The sequence below is a fragment of the Gossypium hirsutum genome, chromosome D10 (genome assembly GCF_007990345.1).
Source record: "Gossypium hirsutum isolate 1008001.06 chromosome D10, Gossypium_hirsutum_v2.1, whole genome shotgun sequence".
NCBI classification, from domain to species: domain Eukaryota; kingdom Viridiplantae; phylum Streptophyta; class Magnoliopsida; order Malvales; family Malvaceae; genus Gossypium; species Gossypium hirsutum.
The window spans coordinates 8,114,484-8,126,737 of record NC_053446.1 but is presented as its reverse complement, the minus strand read 5'-3'; the positions used below and the strand labels follow the sequence as shown (position 1 = coordinate 8,126,737).

At 30.3% G+C, this 12,254-nt stretch overlaps 1 long non-coding RNA gene, 2 other non-coding genes and 1 pseudogene across 3 annotated transcripts; 3 read left to right on the top strand and 1 right to left on the bottom strand.

Moving 5' to 3' along the window:
- Positions 1 to 278: 278 nt before the first annotated feature.
- On the top strand, positions 279 to 2,220 carry LOC121222365 (uncharacterized). Its single transcript, XR_005919599.1, has 3 exons — positions 279 to 610; positions 890 to 1,004; positions 1,864 to 2,220. It is a non-coding gene; the product is annotated as an uncharacterized lncRNA (long non-coding RNA).
- A 5,706-nt stretch (positions 2,221 to 7,926) lies between these two features.
- LOC121222969 (uncharacterized) lies at positions 7,927 to 8,091 on the bottom strand (annotated as a pseudogene).
- A 650-nt stretch (positions 8,092 to 8,741) lies between these two features.
- On the top strand, positions 8,742 to 8,938 carry LOC121222935 (U2 spliceosomal RNA). The gene has a single exon (XR_005920305.1). It is a non-coding gene; the product is annotated as a U2 spliceosomal RNA (small nuclear RNA).
- Positions 8,939 to 10,379: 1,441 nt separating this feature from the next.
- Positions 10,380 to 10,528, top strand: LOC121222658 (U4 spliceosomal RNA). Its single transcript, XR_005920015.1, has one exon. It is a non-coding gene; the product is annotated as a U4 spliceosomal RNA (small nuclear RNA).
- Positions 10,529 to 12,254: the final 1,726 nt, after the last annotated feature.

The following is a 12,254-nucleotide window of genomic DNA, read 5'->3' as shown; positions in this document are numbered from 1 at the left end:
AGATTTATTGTTATAAATATGACGTTGACTCGGTTTTCAAAATTTTTGAACTTATACTATAACTGAAAACCGTTTTCTTAACCCACTACAGGAAATTAAGCTTTTAGCGGCGTTTTTAGTGGCGATTGGACCAAAAACGCCGCAAAAGTTTAGAGCTATGACGATATTTTTATTAGAAACGCCACAAAAGGAAGCAATCGCGGCGTTTGGACCAAAAATGCAGCGAATATGTATTAAAATTTTACAAAACGGCGCCATTTTTAGTGGCGTTTGGACTAAAACGCCACAAAGATTATACATTAGTGGCGTTTTTCATAAACGCCGCAAATTTTTATTAAAGTGGACCTAAACGGTGTCATTTTGTTAGCCCCGAAATTCCTTTAGTTTTTCCCCAAATCAAATTTCCCTGAAATCCCTAAGTTATTTTTCCCAAATCACTTTATTTCTTCCCCAATTTCCCCTAACTGATCGAAATCTCTAACTATTAAAGAAACAAGCCAACATAAATTCTTGTTTCCCTCCAAATTATCAAAATCATTTAACTTTTTGTTTGAGCCTAATTTTTGGCTGGAAATTCTTCGCCTCTTTCTCTCCGCTGCCGCTTCAAAAGGTAAAATTCTTTGCCTAATTTTATTTCATGGTCTTATTACTGTTTTAGTGTATTTGTATATAATTTGTCTATACATGGGGATGATTTATTTTTTATATTCCCATTTCTGTTTAGCATGATTAGTAAGGATTTTTTTTACTTTGTTTGTTCATGCTTCTCAAAGCTTGATTCTATTTTCTAGTATGTTACATGTTTTTTCCCGGCTTGTAAGTTGGTTTTTTCCCTCTCCTTGTGTTTGAAACTATTATATTCTACTTGTCCTTTGATGTCGAATAACAGGGGAAAATGCGCCAAACTACCTTTGTATTGAGTGGATAACAAAGATAACTGCGGGATATGGGAGGCTGCTGTTGTTCTCCCCGGAAACCTAATCTGCATGGGACACCTGTATAATGTTAGTAATATGCTCATCTTATGAATATGTCTAATGCCTTTATTATCATATAGGACTTTTTCTTATTTCATACTTAAGAAATAAAGCATGTTTGTTTGGAATATTGGGAGTATTCACTCACAATAATCCACAATAACAGGTTGGAAAACGAATGGAAAAGGAAGAAGCAAATGAGAATGAAACGAAGAATATTTTTAATACCATTAGTTCACTCTTTTTGTAATTTGTTATTCCATGAAATTGACATTCTTTTTAATCCCTTTTGTTCCTTCTTTCCCTTGAACCAGTTATAGAACCTGTGATCTGCAACTGATTTTTTTATCTGATTAATGTTGGAACTTTTTACTGACCCCAGGGTCTTCTTTAATCATCTGAATAGAGATGTCTGTTTGTGTGCATGCTCAGATTTGTGGAAACTATTTTTATTGTGATTTCCTGCTTCAGCTTGTCTGATTCTTCATTGTATTTTGCTATTTCTTTCTTTCTTTTTAATATTGATGAAGAGCTAAAGGGAAAAAAAACTAGAGGTTTGGTATATGAATCCATCGATTCCCCTAACATGAGAATCTCCTCCAAATACACCATAAAAAACTTCACGGGAGATTGAGTGTTTATATGTGTGTGAAGGATGAAGCCCTTGTGTTGTTTGTTGTGGCCATTGTGCTAATATAGTAGCTTACGTGGTGATTTCTAATTTCTTTTGGTGGAGATATCCCTTTAACTGCTACCTTGATAAAAGGGTTCTTGAGAATCCCAGTCTTTTATGTATTATTCTTTGAATTTTAAAACCCCTTTCCACAGTGTCCACCAGCTTAGGAAGAGAATGAGTCTTTTAACACCTCATGATGTATTATTGCAGGGTTTTGGTTTGGGAAAACACTTAAAGCTTGGGTTTGGAGATACGTAGTTATCAGCATTAGTGGGCAGATAATATTGTCCCAGTGCAGGTTGCAGTTCGTTGCGAAGGTGTGCTATCCTTTTTAATGCCTGGTACAGACTAAAATTAATGGTTGTTTTTCATTACTGTTTTCTTTAGTCTTCGATCACTATCACATAAGGAGCTATTAAATTTCAGCTTAATTAATGCTTCAAAAGAGGGGATGCGTATGTACCTAGCATGAATAAGCCTAAGACTCGGCTTAAGGGCAGTTTAATTTTAATGTTGGTGATATGAATACTTGGTGATATGAATGCATTTTAATTTTAATATTTTGAATTTCTATGAATTTTTTATATTTTAATTTTAATTTTATTTTTTATTTTTATAATTTTAAATTATTTGTTAATGTAACATATAATACTATGTTAAATTTTATTTTTATTTTATAATTTAAGTTTAGCTAAAATAATAAGGATTAAATTGACAAAAAAATATAAACATTAAGATCTAAATTTACTATTATATATTATTATTTCTTCGCGTTGAGGAACAAAAGTTTACTCATTTGAGATAAATTAATTACTAAGTAAAATGACTTAAATTAATATCATATTTCGAATTTAAAAATAATTTTAGTTTTTCTTCTAATAAAGTTACTCATTTCAAGGATATTAAAAATTTAAAGTAATTGTTTTCTTAAAAATATTTTAAATTAATTATTATCTCATGATAATAGCTAAATAAAAAATTACAAATTAGAAGAGGAAGATGATAACTTGAGTTCTAACTTTTGGATTTTAATTGTGTTATTAATTTATTATTTTAAATTCTAAATTTAAATTCATTAATTTTTATATTTAGTTTTAAAGTTAAAGTTTCATAGAAAATTAATTTAAATAATATTTTTTATTTATCCTTAAAAGTATATAGTTTAAAGTTCAAATTTCAAAAATAAAACATAATATAATATTTATCATAGAAATAAATATTATTTAATTAAAATAAAATTTTTAAAGGAAAATAATATTTATCTTAATGTTAAAATTATTTTAATATTTTTCATAAATATTATCATAAAATAAATTGATCGATTTTAATGCGTAGTATAAAGTTAAAAAGTTCATGGAAATTTAATTTAAATATTAACTCAAAATAGATGAAAAATTAACAAATATTAACTTTATTAACATATAATTATTAATTTGTTAATTTTTATCTTTTTAAGTATAGCAAACATAAAGGTGATAAAAACACAAATTTAAAAATTAAAAGAGTATAATTAAAGGGTTAAAATCTAAAGTTAAAATTAAAGATGATAATCATAACTTACATAAACATTTAAAGAATAAAAAAAAACTTTAGATCATAACTTACATAAATACATATCATAACTTACATAACTTACATAATACATAAATATATATCATATCATAACTTACATAAAACTTTGGATCAAATATATAAAAATCACATAAATTTGGGCAACACTATTGTTTTTCCCTACTCTTATACTTATAAATAAACAACTTACCTGAATTAGTTTACACCCATTAAATACTTGATACTTGAAATGTATTATCTATTTTAGTACAATGACATGATTTAGATCAATTTAGAACACATAAGTAACAGTAATTTATTGTCAACTTTAGACTTCAAGAACTACGAAATGGATAAGAGTTGGATGAATTTGTCAAGGGTAAGCAACGACTATCGAAATGGAGTACAAATTTTCTAAATTTTGCATTTCAAAATGCAAGCCAAGAGAATATGATTCTTTGCCCATGTAAGAAGTGTAGCAACATCAATTGGCATATTCGTGAAGTTGTCTATGAACATCTAATTTTTGATGGCTTTATTCGGGGTATAAAAAATGGATTTTCCATGGAGAGTGTACACCTCGTAGAACCTCTTCAACGATTAATCCGGCTTATCCTCATAATGCTTACCATCAGTCTGTTAGAGAAGATGACATGAAAGGTATGTTGCATGATGCATTTAATATGCACAGTCATGGTTTGCAATCGTTTCCACTTGAAATTATTGTATCCAATGATTGTGATATTGGTGGAAATGCTTTTATTGAAACGGGAAGAAGTGTACCTGATGAAGATCCAAATGGAGAAACGGAAAAGTTCTACAAGTTACTTAATGAAATGAATGAAGAACTTTATGAGAGATCAAAATTTTCAAAATTGTCCTTTTACATTCGTCTTTTTCACTTAAAATGTTTGGGAGGGTGGACCGGAAACTCTTTTACACTGTTGTTAGAGTTTTTGAGAGACATGTTTCCGTTTGCAAAGATCCCTCATTCATGCAAAGATATGAAGAAACTGATAAAAGATTTAGGCCTTGGTACGACAAATTCATAGTTGCCCAAATGACTACATGTTGCCTAAATTCATAGTTCCACTAATACCAAGGCTTCAAAGGCTTTTCATGTCATCAAAGACAGCCGAGTCTATAAGGTGGCATCATGATCGATGAACCAATGATGGATTATTAAGGCATCCTACAGATTCTTTAGCTTGGAAATCATTTGACAGTAAATTTCCAAGCTTTGTAAGCGATCCTCGGAATGTGAGGCTTGGGCTAGCATCTGACGGATTTAATCCTTTTAAAATCATGAGTACTTCGTATAGTACTTGACCTGTAGTGCTTGTTCCTTACAACTTGCCTCCATAGATTTGCATGAATCAATCTTCTTTTATCTTATCTATGATTATCCCTGGAGAGAAAGGCCCCGAAAATGATATTGACATTTATATGCAGCAACTTATTGAAGAGTTGAAACAGTTATGGGCGAGTGTTGAAACATATGATGTCTTGAGAAAGGAGAACTTTTATTTGCTTACAGCTTTGTTGTGGACTATTAATGATTTCTCGGCTTATGTCAATTTATCTGGTTGGAGTACCAAAGGACGTTATGCTTGTCCTTGTATTGTGGCGTAAACATGTTTGAAGTGATTATATACTGGGAAGAAGTTCTCTTATACGGGGCATCGTCGATGGTTAAATGGAAATCATAGATTTAGATTTCAGAGGACTTTATTTGATTGTACTGAAGAGAGGTTGGTGGATGAGAAGTGAATAGGGAAAGGTTTCTAAACTAACTTCGATGCCCTCTTAGGCTTCCTTCATCTCCCTTTTATAGGAGAATTCTTGAACTCTATTTAATTTTCTTTGAATCTCGCACAGTTTTTCTGATAAGGATAATGTCTCATCATTGATTTGACATGGTTGCTTCCACGTTGCTTCCATTTTTGTCTGCACCTAGATGTCGTTTTCCCAAGTTGCTTTCTTGGATGTAATTTTCCCATGTAGCTTCCTTTTTTGTTTTCACTTGGATGTCGTTTTCCCAAGTTGCTTCCTTGATATTTTAATTGGTTTTTTCCAATTGGCTTTTATCCTTCTTGAATATTAACTAGATTCATTTCCTCCATTTCATCTAGCTGTAATGAATCTATTGACAGTCTTGGTGAGTTCTAATTTTCCCACGTATTTTTGATTTCTTCTATTATGTGTGATGAAATATCATCAATCTCCATGTCAGCTATCTTTTTTAATAGTTGCACGGATTCTTCGTCTCTATCATCTTGAGTGTTTCCAATATCATATGCCAATATTCTTCTTCCATCAGTCCATAGGCTATAAGTTTTTGTTGAAGTAAATATTGGACTTTGGTCATTAAATCTATTCTTGTTTGGATATGATAATAACTGAGATTATTATAACACTTGTCAATATTTTTGTCAAGTTTCTTTTTCTTCTTTAGTTACTGAAAGGTTCGGACCTCCAATCATTTTTAATGATCCAAATTGATATGCTGATAAAATTTTTCTTTTTAGCTATACCATTAAGACTACTGATTTCAAGATGAAAATAATAATAAAAATCATCTTCATTTATCATACGTAATAATATAGATTTAATAAATGCAGAAAAATCTTTTAATAAATGGAAAGAAAAATTTTGAATTTTATTTCTTTAACAAAACCCAATACTACTTATATCAAATGGTTCATGATCAAGTCTAAATTTTATAGTAGGGAATTTTTATTTAAATCGTTTGTAATAACATAGGCTTGTAAAAAATATTCTGAAAAAGCTTTTTGAAATTGAACTTGCTGTTTGCAGATAGCTCCATTTATTTTTGTAAATATTTCCACTGGTAAAATTTTTCTAGCCTTATTATATAAACATAACCTAAACATTTTATTCATAATAGGGCTATTTGTTCCTTTATTAATAAAATACTGACATATATCAAGAAGATTGTTTATCTCCTTAATATCTAAATAACTGATTTCTAGTTCTTCCCAATCTCGATATAAATAGATTTAATAATAAATCATGACCTTCTTATTCTTTAGTTATTTTTCAACTAGAAATTGTGAAAGCTTAGTAAGAGCTCTCCTGAAATTAGCTATTATTCAGTAATATGGGTTTCCATATATCATTAATAAAATTATATAATTCTGATGGTAAGTCTAAATTATAAAAAGATTTATTTCCTGAATTTGTTGTGGTTTCAACAAATTTTCTGATGCACAAAATTTTTCTGCTCCTTTATAATTTCAGTATAACCAGCTTGATATGCTGAATTTGGATCTTGAGACTAAGGGAATTGACTTTACCGGTTGTGGTGTAAATGATAAATGAGTTCCAACTGGTTGTCTTACCATTGGATATAGAATCCTTGGTTAGGATAAAAAGATACTTGAGAAGGTATTGTCACAAATCCTTGATTAGGATTTGTCGATTTGAATGTTTTCCCTTGTTGGGCCTTTTATGAACAGTAGTCCATTTATCGACTTTTTCTAGAGGTTTTTACCTCTATCCATATGGCATGCTAAGATAATCAACAATAATATTGTTAGTACCTTTAGACGTATAAGACTTCAAAATTAAAATTACATAATTATTATATCATCTAATTCTTCGAGGTACCACTTTTATTAGTAAGAAAATGATTAACTGCCTGATTATCAGTTTTGATAATAAAAATTTCAGATGCTAAATATATAAGAAAGTGTTTTTATTCCTCTCTTATTGCTAATAATTCTTTTCATATATGACATAATTAATTTCATTTGGTTTAAATTTCCCCGAACTATATCCACATATTAATTCTTCTTTATTTATTGTTCTAGCTTTTAAAATACAACCCCAATAATTTTGTGAGGCGTCTGTTTCTAAAATTAATTTATCACCTTATTTAGGTAAATAAACTTTTGGAATTTGATTAATTTCAGATTTTAAATTTTTTATGATTTTCGAGTCTATTTTAGACCAGATAAAAGGTTTATCGCCATTGATAAAACTAAATAATGAAAATAGTTATAATCTAATTAACATTTATTACTTAAAAGATTTAGTTAAAATAATTAGAATTGAAGTAAAGTTGTTTATCTACTCCTATTTTCTCAGATTGAGCACATTTCCTGTACAAATTAGACATTCAAAGCGAAAACAGACAATTCATGTTATATGAATACAATTTTCTATTATACCAACTCTACTTCAACAAAATTTGTTGCTAATGGAATAAATCTTGATCAATTAATCTATTCAATTATGTACTTTATACTATGAATCATATGACTTACACTAAATAGATTTAGATAGGCTTTCAACCCCTTTGAAATAGAGATTAGATATGACAGATTTATATATATATATAGATATGATTAAAGAGATATTTTAATCTTTCAAAAATCATGCAAGAACAATACATTTAATTAGATAAGATGAAAATACCACATAAATTGGGGTGTATTAAATATGGAAACGATGGATTTTATATTTACCGGCACTTTAAAGGACTAATATTAATATCGAAAAGTATTTAATAGATTTTATAAAATGAAGAAAAATGCTAATTGATTAAAATAAAATTTTATAAATAGAAATCGAGATTGAAAAATGTTCATTAGTGCTTATAAGCATTGAAAGTTAGAAATATCTTAAACCCTTATGCCCGAACACAATCTAAGCCAACAACTTGGACCTACATCCCTACCACATGACAAACAAAACCTAAAGGTGTTGCATAAGGAGAGAGCATATAATAACAGCTTTTGAAGCTGTTTACCCATATGGAAAAAATAATTATATCCTACGCGAACGCAATGGGGACGTATCAGATATTAAACTGATAGAAACAGATACTACTCTTGATCTTAGCCAAAAGGTCGAGAAAAGGATCAATAAATGTCTAGATTTATTTTTATAATGTACCTTCGCCTCACCCTTTGCTTGTGCTCTCGATATGGTCTTGGAGTAGGTCTGAACATTTGTTGCTATGGACAGATGTATATAATTTTTCTGCACCCCCACATGGATGCTGGTGATTTGCACGGAAAATGTTGGATAATATAACTATAGTTCACTTATTGCAGCCTATACTGATCATAAGCTGGAGAAGCATGTAGATTAGACCTGCACTCGCGATGGATTGGTAAGCCATAAATAAACACAATGCAACTGGTAAAGATAGAAACCTTTGCAAAAGTATACAAACAGAAACTTCCATGTAATGTAAACCTTACAGTTTGCGAATTCTTCTTTAGTATTTAATGGCTTACCTACCAATATTGCATAGTTGGAAAGACTGATTGCTTCTTCATCTTTTGACCTATATCAAGCTGCAATAAGAGGACTAGTGTATAATATCCAAAAATTTACATGTGCAAATTCACCAACATGCAATGTGCTGTGCAGGAAAAATTATACTAGTTTTGTCCATAGCAAACTAAAAGTTCCTTCTGACATAGTCGAAATCCCATATAGAGAGCGCAAGCCAAGGGTAAGGCAGAGACGCATTATAAAAGAAATATCAAGATGAGTTTAAGCTCATACCTTTCTCGGCCTTTTGGCTAAGATCAAGTGTAGTATCTGTTCTTATCAGTTTAATATCTGATACGTGGATCATTGATCCGCATGATATTAAATCAATATTTTTAGGGGGAGAGCTCATTAACAATAGCTTGCTATTGGGGTTCTCGAGTGTCGTCTTTGTTTTGCACTGCTGCATCGTTCTGGCACACCCCTCCGATTGTAGTTTTAACCTTTGGAACCAATAGACGGTAGCTTCTTGTTCGGATTGTATTAATAATTGAGGTGTAAAGCTGTTTAAAGACACTATTTTAAGGGTTAATGTACTTGAGGTTTAGTCCAAACCATAGGGCTATAATTTCTCATTATTTCATCTGCATTACTTAGTTGCTGTTTGCCCTCCTGGATTAGTTAATTGTTTGAAGTAATGGATGGTATCTAATTTAATTTCTGAAGTTCATTGAAGAATTGTTGTTTCAATTTGTAGTTGGCGCATAGAATTGCCGTTCAATCATTTAATTGGCTTTTCAGTTCTACGTTCTAATCATTTAAATTGAACCTAGAAGCTATTTGATTTTAAAATTTCACTGTTTTACGATAATAGAACAATGCTTACTATTTGTATATAACATTTACATGGCTTCACACACATGGTGCCGTGTTCTTCAATTAAATACCACGTAATCGAGATGGAGTTTGGAACTGTACACTAAGGCTGTTGTCTTTGTGAAGCTGATGGAGGATCTTCATCAATTGAGTGAACTTAGGGTTCTAAACTCGGAGGTATTGGAGTTGGATAAATGCTTGACTAATCTCAGAGGAAGACTTGAAGGCAACGAGTGTCTTTATGGTGGCATTCTTGTGAATGTGTCATGGTGTCTTATGGTGTTGTTCCGCAACGCCAACAGCATGGCTAATGCCGAGTTTTGATCGTGCTCGTGTGGTGGTGATTTTTCTCTAGTTGACTTTAGAGCTGTTTTATGTGGCTGTTTTATATGGTTTACTGGTGTTTCTGGTTTTATTTTGGTGTATCCTTTTGGTTGGTTATTTTTTATGTTGTTTTATCTTGTATCCCACTGTTTCAGTGGTTGTTTTTTTTAATATAATCATTTTGATGGCCGAGCAAAAAAAGTAGTAAAAAAAAATTTAATGCCAGGCTTTAAATTTCAATTTCTTAAAACATTTTCTTTTACAATTTGAAGTACTAAACATGGCGCTCAAAATCCACCTCAACTCATTTGCATCAGCAATGACCTCCATATTCGATATATTTTTAATTGATGATAAAGTATTATTATATTTATATTTAAATTTAATTTTACTCAAATATGTTTAGCATTTTACTTTACTTATAATTATTTAGAAAATTGAAACTTCAAAATAATTCAACCACTAAAAGTGGCTGACTTGAATAGAGACAAGTAAAAAAAATCATATGTATCGTATTTTATATATTATATTTAATAGGTAAAAGTTTTAATTACACATTTATTCATTTAATTTCTTGTGAAGTTAAACAAAAAAAAAAACTACACTAGAAGCTAAACAAGGATACAACAAAATATACAAAATTAGGCTATTATATCCACATGTGCTGGACAATAACTCAGACAATCTTGCACCTGCTATAAAATGAAGCTAAAAAGGTCTGTCAAGCCATCTTTGCGCTTGGGGCAATGACGCAGCTAGTGAGGTTTTAACCGAGGCGCGTCTATTGCTGGTTGAAAACTATTTCCAAACCCCTCTTAGGCCTGGGTTCTGCCCTGGCCTTTGAGAATTTCTGGAAGGGTTCCCTTTGGGTAAAACCCTACAATTTCTAGTTAATTACTTTGCTCTTCTTTTTCCCCTTAAAATTAAGATGGAACAATTGTTTATGAAATTAAGGTGTTCAAAATATTTGAAGGATTTAGCATTTTAATATTTATTTTATTTGTAAGAGATTAGTGTTTAAAAATACAGACAATAGCAATTCAAATAATCAAATTTATTCATTTGAGAAGTGTTGGACATATAATGAGAGATTGTGATAAACTTGTTGAGCAAGGTTATGAAAATGGAGTGTAGGAATACACCTTCTAAGTTAGATGAATAGCACTTAAATTCGGTCTATTGAAATATATAACTTTAATAAATTCGGTGTTTAAATTTCTGACTGAGTTAACATAGTAATTACTACCAGAGATAATAAAAAGAAAACGTAAAATAGAATAGAAAAAGCAGAAACTAAAAGTAATGAAAGAGCAATAAAAATTGAGAATTGGAAAGAAGAATAATAAGTATTACATGGCTAACAAACTCTTGACCAATGATAAGAAAGTTGTAAGCTTGATTTATTGTGAGAACTTGATGAGGTGTTAAGCAACTATGAGAGGTTGTGATAAACTGGTTGAATAAGGTTACTGGAATGAAGTGTAAGAATACACATTCTAAATTCAATCGTATGGATGGAGTATGGCTCGGATTATATGGATGGAGTAAGCTTGGTTTCAATTCACTTTCATATGAGTTGCACCATTTTTCCCTCTTTTCATGGCTTCATACTCTTCTATAGGTTGTTTGTTTAGGGAACTTGGGTCTTTCTTCTGAAACATAACATTTTAACCACGATGAGATTCCTAACCTTGTTTTCCAAAGTAGAACGACTGTTTGTTGAGTTTCAATAATTTTTATAATTGTAACGATCCGGTTTCTAGTGGTGTCAAAAAAGACGGTTTGAGATCCATTTCCGTAACCAATCCCGTAAATATTATTAAATACTTACAAAGTTATTATATAAGTGAATGAATTTTGGATAAGTAATTTAGTCGAAATTGTGTTAATTAAGGTTTAGTGACTAAATTCTAAAGTCCAATCACTATAGATTTTTAATTAAGAAATGACTTGAGGACTGACATTGTAATTAACCAAAGATCCAAAATAGCAATTAAATCATATTTAAATGAAAAATAGTGAACGGTAAGATTATTTAGTCACTAACCTAAGTTAATTACGGTTAAATTAGTTAAAACATAAGTAATTAAACTAAATTACAAATTAATCCTATTATAAATAAGACAATTTGGTGGAATGAAAGAGAAACTTTCTGTCATCTTCCACCTACAACCATGAAGAGAAAAACAAAAGGTTCCAAGGGTTTTCAAAGTTTTGGTCACTAATTAGATGTTACAATCAAGTCATTTTCTTGTAATTTTTATGTTTTTGAGGTCATGGGAGCTTGATTTAGCTTACCCATGTACCAATTTGTAAAACTGTTAAAGTTTTAGAAAGTTGCCATTGTTGATTTCTTGAAGTTTAGGTGTTAAATTGATAGATTTTAAGTTTAGATGTGAAAAAAGGACTGAATTGTAAAGTTAATTTATAACTTTTTACATTAGGGACTAAACTATATAAAATATTAAATTGGCAGTAGAAATAAGAAATAGGAGGTCTCTGATAAGCATTAGTGAATTATTCATGAGTTAATGAATTTGGGTAGGACTAATTGATAATTGTAATATGACTTTAATATTTGTGATAGCTGGAATTTAGTCTCG